This window comes from Cebus imitator, unplaced genomic scaffold, assembly GCF_001604975.1.
Source record: "Cebus imitator isolate Cc_AM_T3 unplaced genomic scaffold, Cebus_imitator-1.0 Scaffold645, whole genome shotgun sequence".
NCBI lineage: Eukaryota > Metazoa > Chordata > Mammalia > Primates > Cebidae > Cebus > Cebus imitator.
In genome coordinates, this window is record NW_016107960.1 from 708,609 (window position 1) to 717,492 (window position 8,884).

The following is an 8,884-nucleotide window of genomic DNA, read 5'->3' on the forward strand; positions in this document are numbered from 1 at the left end:
GTTTCAAAAGCTAAGGCAGGAAACACTTTTTTTTTTAAAAAAATGCAGCTCTGAGAAAAAGCAGCTAAAACAAAGACAAAAAATAAGATATGAAGCCAATAAATCAGCAATGGGCTACCTTCGCGTACTTGGTTAATATCTCATGGAGCTTAGGCTTTATTTGGAAGAGAGCAGTGTAGCTCCCACAAACACAAAGATTCACAAAGCAGTTAAGAACGGTTCAAAGACCAACATTAATTAAAAAGAAATTTCGTTACAATTTTCTATAAAGAACACGAAAGGGGAGTCCACGCATCAGTCCACAGCAATGCTTTCCCTCCTCCTCATTTCCTTCACATATCCCAGCAATCAGATCCTTTGTCATCTCTTACCCCCAACTCCCAAAACAAGACTTTTCTTCCTCCCCTACCCCACAGGGCTTTCTGCCCTCCTTTCCTTCCTCCATGGGATTTCTCTTAGCCTTTTATTATGTAGATAAACTTAGCTGCTGTCCACTATAAATTGTCTATTCCCTTCAGGAAGGGTGTAGAGAAGAGGAATTGCCGAATAATCTTTGGGAGACTAGATGAGTGTCCAAGTCCATTCACATTTCCAGATTAATCCCTTTTATCCCACTGCAGTAATATTTTTAGTCAGGCACTCAACAAGTATCAGAGTTTGATATGGAAAGAGAATGAGATTCCATAATGTGTGCAGTATTCATAAACACAATTACTTTTATAGCCATCACAGACATGTCAAGGCACAGTAAAGCTCACTCCTACAGAGGACTTATCTGGTATAGTATGGTGATTAGGCAGATACGTAGGATCATAAGTTTTTTTTTTTTTTTTTTTTTTATGGAGTCTCTCTCTGTCGCCAGGAGGCTGCAGTGTAATGGTGGGTCTCGGCTCACGGCAACTTTTGCCTCCCAGGTTCAAGAGATTCTCCTGCTTCAACCTCCCGAGTAGCTGAGACTACAGGCAAGTGCCACCATGCCTGGCTAATTTTTGTATTTTTAGTAGAGGTGGGGTTTCACCATGTTGGTCAGGATGCTCTCAGTCTCTTGACCTCATGATCTACCAGCCTCAGCCTCCCAAAGTGCTGGGATTACAGGAGTGAGCCGCTGCACCTGGCTGATCATAAACTTTTTACTATGCAGAATTGGTAGAAGGTGTGTTATAGAACATAGCATCCTTGAACCGAACAATTTTCAGACTAAAGTATGTCATGTTTTAGACAGCAGCACTTTACTAGTGGAGGATGGATAAGCAGCCTAGCTTTATGACAACTGCAAGTACTCAGGCAGTAGTACTTAGGCAGATGGTCAAAACTAAGCTAGGTATTTCACATTGATTCTTTGGTAGCAGCACACATTGAATGACCATGTCTAAGGAAGGCTCTCAAGGGAACTTTTACATCACTTAGTGGCACTGGTTTAACATATCACTTTCTAAGGTCTTACAATTATCTCAACTATGAGTGGCAGAAATATATTGCTTATTAAGTACATATGATGACGAGGAATTGACTGGTTATTGTCCATATTGTGAAAACCTGATTAATTCCAGAATGATAAAATAATACAATTAAGATAAGCACATGAAAACCAGAACATTACATATCCTGACTGGGATTTCAAACATTGTTGATTGTATTTGAAGAGTACTGAGGCTTTAAAAAACAGTAGTGTATATGGGAGTTTAGCTGGAGTAGTATTTCCAGTACATTCTCTTCCTGGCTTTTCTGATGCTGCCTTCTTTTTTAAAACATAAAAAGAAAAAAATTAGAAATAGGCAGGGTTTTGCAATGTTGCCTAGGCTGGTCACAAACTGCTGGGCTCAAGTGATCCTCTCATTTGGGCCTCCAAAAGTGCTGGGATTATAGATGTGAGCCACCATGCATGGTTTTCTAATGCCTCCTTAACTGCATTCCCCATCCCTTATCATGGCCATTCTATCTCTGTAGAAATGGTTTCCATCTAACATATGTTTACTTTTAAGTTGCAGGTGCATCCTCATGAACACCAGTGGTTTTCCCCTTCAGAATCCTCTCAACCTTACTTTTTAATTCTAGCCATTGCCGCAGTGGGTGGTCTGTGCCCTGTAGGCTTTGCTCAGATCAGCACGGCTAGAACAGATCAGCACCACAGCCCCTTCCTCATCCTCTACCAGCACTTTGTCTCTGCCCCAGTCAGATACTTCTTGCTTCCTCTGCCGGGCTTTTCCAATTCACAGAACTGTTGGACACTCAGTCACATATTTACTTCTAGAAATGTGAGGTGCATAATTCACGAGAGGCTGTCTTCTGGCACTGGGAGATGGGATCTATTGTAGACATGCTTTCCTATTTGCCCTCAGGTGACCAGAAGGTCCCAGGAGAATAAACCACCAGTTGCCTGTAGCAGAGGCCCACTCTACAACATAATTTTGAACAGGTTTTCCTCCTTTCATGTTTTACTCTCCTGCCATGTACTCCTGTTCTGAAGGATCATACTCCCAAATAAACTATGGGCACACAACTGTGTCTCAAGATTTGGGGATGCACAGGCCAAAACATGTGTATGTCATACTGTTGGGAATCTTCTTATCACTTTGTAAGAAAGAGTTACAAAAATATTTTTTCTCTGCTTCTTTGTTTTTTGACTACTAAAAACTTATGCCCCAGAGAGGGAACCTACAGTTTATACCATCTAATAGGTAGCCACTAGATACACACATATAGTGAGCACCTGAGCTCATTATGTTCAAGTCTTGAACATTGGTATGTATTTTGTACTTACAGGACATCTCAGTTTATATATTTAAAAAGTGTTAAGTTTTATATAGGTTTCATGTTGAAATAATATTTTTCATATATTGGGTTAAATAAAATACATTATTAAAATGAATTTTGTCATCTTTAACACTTAAAATGTGGTTATTAGACATTTAGTATTACATGTGTGGCTAACATTATAACCTTATTGGCTGCTTCTACCATAGATGAAAAGGGACTTCAGAGATGTATTAGTCAACTGCAAAGCACTTACTTTATTTGAAGCTAATTGAAATTTTAAAAATCATATAAAAATGATGAGACAATGAGGAAAATTTGAAAACTGCCTGGATATTTGGTGTGAGAAATTACTGTTAACTCATTTTTTAACTGTGATAATGGTCTCAGGTTTTTTTTTTTTTTTTTTTTTTTTAAGATTTATTATCTTTTAGAGATATACACCAAAATATTTAAGAATGAAATGACGTAATGTTATAGTTTGCTTCAAAAGAAGGTAGGTAGACATATAAATAAAAGCAGCTTTTAGTTGAAAATTGGTAAAGTTAGATAATGGTTTTGGGAATGTATTACCTATTGTCTCTACCTTTGTATATATTTGTAATTTTCTACAAGAAGAAATGATTCATCAAAAGAAATAAACTTTTGTCAATAGCTAGTGATAAAAAGACACTGACCTGTGGGCTGTGTGTGAAAGTGATGTGTGTGTGTGTGTGTGTGTGTGTGTGTGTGTGGTGTGTGTGTATAGCTCATATATATATCTCACTATATACTCCACTTCCCAGAATTCATTTCTTATTGGCCTCTTGGCAAGAGGATGGTGCCTGCAGTTTTATTATGGTGGGTGTGCACAAAATGCTAGGTAGAACTTCTCATTGCCCGGAGGAGTTATATGAATAATTTAATGTTTGTTTAATTTCAAAGCGATCTCTGTGAGAACCAAAGAAATATATTTAAGGAGCTCCTTCTATATTATGATTATATAAAAATATAAATAATATATAAAATTATATATTATTACATATAAAATATACATTATATATGATTACATATAGTATATATAACATTACATATTGCAAATATATTATAACATAAAATATGTAATACTTATACATAGATTTATTTGTATTTCCAATTTTGTATATAAATATAAAATTTAAAGCATAAATATACTTAAATACATATAACACATATAAATACATTATATATAACTACATACTTATAAAATGAGCTTCCTTTCATATTATGACTTGTTATCTGTTCTCTGAAGATCATTTTCATTGCAATGCTTCAAAAATATATACATTCATTTTTCTTCTTGTTACAAGTATTAGAATTTAAGGTTTGATCTTGTAAACTTCTCATTGAGTTAGCCATATTGCCTTAGTCCTGAGACAAAGCAAGATTTAATTTAACCATTAGAAAACAAGAAGTATTGGGTTCTACAGGCAAGAACCCTTAAAAAACATGTCTGAGCTCCTAGTCCTCCAGTTGATGGCTATTTTGTGGCTCATTTTTAATCTTCCAGTAGAATAACATGCAGGAGTAACTAGTGGATTTGGGAGTGGTTAGGGTGGTAGGGATAGAGTGTGTTTCTTGTTGAGCCATGTTTCAAGATAAAATAACCAGTGAGGTTTGTTCATATAGAGCATTTTCCATCTGCCCTTTCTTTCTAATTGATGAAGTACACATAACCTCAATGTGTCCCAGGCTTGGAGGCAGGACTCCACCAGCCTCTTTCCATGCTGGGGTCTATTGAACAGACCTTCCTCAGGCTGTGTGGTGCATATTCAATCCATCCAGAGTAGTTCCATTTAGATAAAATAAATAACCCATGGCTTAAAAGCTCTAATTGAGAACACTCTGCCTTCTTTGGGGCTTCTCAAAATAAAGAACATTTTCTGGTCTAAAATCTATTAGATTGAATACTCCTCCAGGGATTTAAATCCTAGAACCCAGCATATATAATGCTTGGCATGTAGAAGATGCTCAGTATATGTTTATGAATATTATAAATCTGGGTTAAGAATGACCTAGATTGCTTGTCTAATGGGTTATTGATCTCACATCTTCTACAGTAGAATGGTATCAGGTCTCTACTTCTACTGTAGTACTATTGATTTATAAATTGAGTTGAATTCAAATCTCAAAAGAACTACAATCTGTTTCCTACATTAAGCTGCCCATGCTCTGGGATTCACAGAATTATCATACATTAATGCAAGAAGGCATCTTAGAAACTGTCTAGACTACAAGTTTTCAAATGTGTTCTTGGGAACTCCACAACTTCATGCACAGCCTAAGGGACTTCTGAGGGAATATAGAGGACGCCTTAATTCAAACTTATATTATGGTTCATTTGGAAGGAGAAAAGAAGTAGTTCTCAGCTTTGCAGAGTTTGAAAATCACTGGTCTCGGCCAACTGCTTCATTTTACAGAGAAGAGGTAGAATTCCAGAAATATTCAGTGGCAGGCTCAAATTCACAGTGTCAGAGCAAAACAAAGTTAGAACTCCTGGTACAGACTGAATGCCCACAGCAGTCTCCTGCAGTCAGCTATGTTGTTCCATGGTAAAAGTTACATGACGTTTCTCCTTTTGTGGCCACATTGACCCACATGCATTTGAATATGTTTGCACATTGCTGAAAGTGATCTTACATTTCCATCATGAGTGTATCTTCCACTTCCCGAAATTGATCACAATGTTCTCAGAGACGGGAGCTGAAGCCTCTATTTTCTTTGTGCCCTATCTCCAATACCCAGTGGAGTTTCAGTGAGCATTATTCATAGATTGACTGACTGAAAATGGAAGCTAAGATAGAGAAGCTTGGGAAAACTGTGGGGTTTAGCCACAGAGGACAAAGGTAAGGTTTCTAATCTGTCAGACAACCTTTTTCTGCTGTGCAATTTGGAGACATGGTTTTGATAAACAGCTGTATGGCTCCATCAGTTTCCTAAAGCTTTAAAAAAAATTTCCAGCATTGTGAGTGCTTAGAAAATAGATAATTATCATGTTTTGTATATTTTAGAAAAAAAATGAGGATAAGTACTCATAATTTCTCACCCACAGTGGAGAAAATAGATACATGAGAGCTGAGTTGGTGAATTAATATAGCAATTAATGCCGACTGTGTCTCAGCTAGGATCAAGTTGACCTCACTGAGGTTTAAATGGCCACTTAGATTGTTGCCTTTTTTTCCTGGTTTTTCAAACTTCCACAAAGGAGGGAGGATAGAGTGGAGTGGCTTTGTGCTTGTGCTTTGTAATCTGTCTATTTTTCAATCTCAGCTTCACCAATTACTAGTCGTATAACCTTGAACAAATTACATAGCCTGGCTAAGGCTCAGTTTCTCCATCTGTAAACTGCAGATAATAATTCCTCAATAGGATTTACATAAAGATTAAGCAAGACATTGTACATGAAGTGAGAAGTGCTCATCAGTGGTTGTAAATATCATGGTGGAATTCCTAGCAGTCCAGGATGAAAGCAGACTTTTAGATTACTGTCCTGCTATTGCTCTTTTTTAGTTTACAAATGAGAGAACCTGAAGGAGCAAAAGGATGAACTGCCATCTTACTTGCGTAATGGACATTTTAGTTTGTTACCAATGTGTACTTTATGTATTTAACCATGTTGCTGCTGGTTGTAGTATTTGATGTAGCCATGAGGCTATGCCTCTCAGATCTCTCAATGCAGGAGCATAATTGGCTGAAGGTCTCAGCTGCTGAGCCCCTAAATCCATACTGGAATTGGTGCTGAAGCCATACTTGCCACAGGCTGCTGCCAACCAATGTCTGAGCCAAGCAGGGATCCTGAGGAGGGCTCATTCCCTGGGGGAAGACTCCTCTGGGGACAGCTTGAGCTGAGTAATTCACTAGCTATGTTGCTGGACTTCCTTGACCCTGTGCTGCCATTTAAGATTCTCCCACCCAACTTGCCTTCTCTGTCTGTTCTTCACAAGGGCCAGACATATATGAGGATCTGATAACTCTAATAGCGTCTCCTGGCTTCCTTCCCATTATCCCTCGCAGGGGTTTGCCCTTAATCAAATACTTGCATATCTAACCCTGTCTTGATATCTGCTTCCCAGAGGACCCAGACTAACATACTGTGACCACACACAGACTAGGGCTGAAGCAAGTAACCTTGCTTTTTCAATAGGCAGTGTACCTTTTATAGCTAATAGTGGTGACCAAAGAATCCCAGAGCCATAAAGACACCCACGGAGATATGGTTTATTCATCCTGGTGATCTTCAGATAGTGAACACTTAAAGAATGCACATTTGTTTTCTACCTTGTTAACACATCTCAGATTTGTCTCATGCTCTTAAGTGTATGAAACTTCTGGTCCTCATAATCAAAGTTGTCAGCTGGTGAATGCTGAGCTGAAAAAGGCAAGTTCTTTGCTGAATGGCCAGAGTGAAGACTACTTAAGAATTGTCATTCTTATTACCATAATAATAATCATTGAAAAAAATGTTAAACCCTACCTTGGATGAGGGTGTAGAAGACAGAGGAAAGAAGTGACATTTGCATGGATTAGATAACTCATTAGTTCATTTAAGCAGGTCTATGAGGAAGATGTTGTTATTTCCTTTCTGTGTGCAAGAAAATTGAGAGTCAGAGCAGTAACTTGCTCTAGGTCACTGTCTTAGTCTATTGTCCAGATGCTACAACAAGATATTATAAGTTGAGTATAAGTTGAGTAGCTTAAAAACAACAGAAATTTATTTCTCATACTTCTGAAGGCTGGAAACTTCAAGATCAAGGTGCTGGCCAGATTTGGTGTCTGGCGAGGGCACACTTTCTGGCTCATAGAGAGTGCCTTCTCACTGTGTCCTCACATGGTAAAATGGATGGCAGGAGTGGGGAGGGTTTCTCTAGGGCTTTTTATATGAGGGCACTAAGCCCATTCATGAGGTCTCTGTCCCTATGACCTAATCACCTCGCAAAGACCCCACCTTCTAATACTGTCACCTTGGGAATGAAGACTTCAACGTATGAATTTGCAGTGGAGGGGTGCATAAACAATCAGACCATAGCAGTCATATAACAAAAAAAAAAAAAAAAAAAAAAAAAAAAAAAAAAAAAAAAAAAAAAAAAAAAGAAAAAGAAAAAAAAAGTCCCTGAGCACATGTTTGTCAGATTCAGTAATTCAGACAGATGCTTCTGTGTTTATGGAGCTGGCTATTAGGTGCTTTTAAATATAGGCCTAAGAAACTAGACCAGAGATCACTAATCCATATGCTGATTTTCTTCCCCAAGTAGAGAATGTACTTGCTTATGACATGGTCAGCTGTGCATTATAGTATGTAAAGGAAGTTGGAAAATGTCTGGAAGAAATAGTGAGGTATACTGGGTTCCCTAAGGGAAAATTATTTGCTTGCTATTCACTTCCACAGGGATTTATGATTACAGAGTGTTTGAATATATTACGCTGCAGACAGCCAGCTTTCATATGTGGCTATGCCTGAGTAGAACTTACTATTATTCAGACAATTTAGGTCAACCCATACCTTTTCCTCACTTACTTTAATAGTCGATAAGGCAGATGGAGGCATATATCAAACAATTACAGAAAAGAAAATTGTGTTGTAGGAAGAGCATTTGACCAGGGATCAGAAAAGCTGAGTTCTTGGCTTGGCTCCATTGATAATCAGCTGGGAGAGCTTGGATAAGTCTCTTTACTTCAGGCCTCAGTCTCCAGCAATGAAATGAAAGGGTTGGATTAAAAGAATCTCTAAAGACCCTCATAATGTAAATGTCCTATAACTTAATGATCTTGGCCCAAATTGGCTGAGGACTCTTGTGATAGTCCCGGGGTCATTGCCATCTTCCCTCTGAGCAGGGATCATTTGGTTTGAGCATACTTCATATCATTTGTCCTGTTTAGGCAAATCACAGGCCTTCTTTTCCAGCCTGGGCCTCAGCCAGGTGTCTGAGCTGTGGTGTGCTCTAACCAGAGCCAGCACCATCAAGACCTGTTCAAAACTCACCTAGTCTTACATTCAGAGGTGATGAAAAATTCTATGAGCTACAAATTAAACCATGGCAGCCTCTTAGAACATTTAGTTCAGGTTCTTTCTGAGTACACTCTGATAAAGGTATTTTGAGTAATCACAACAATA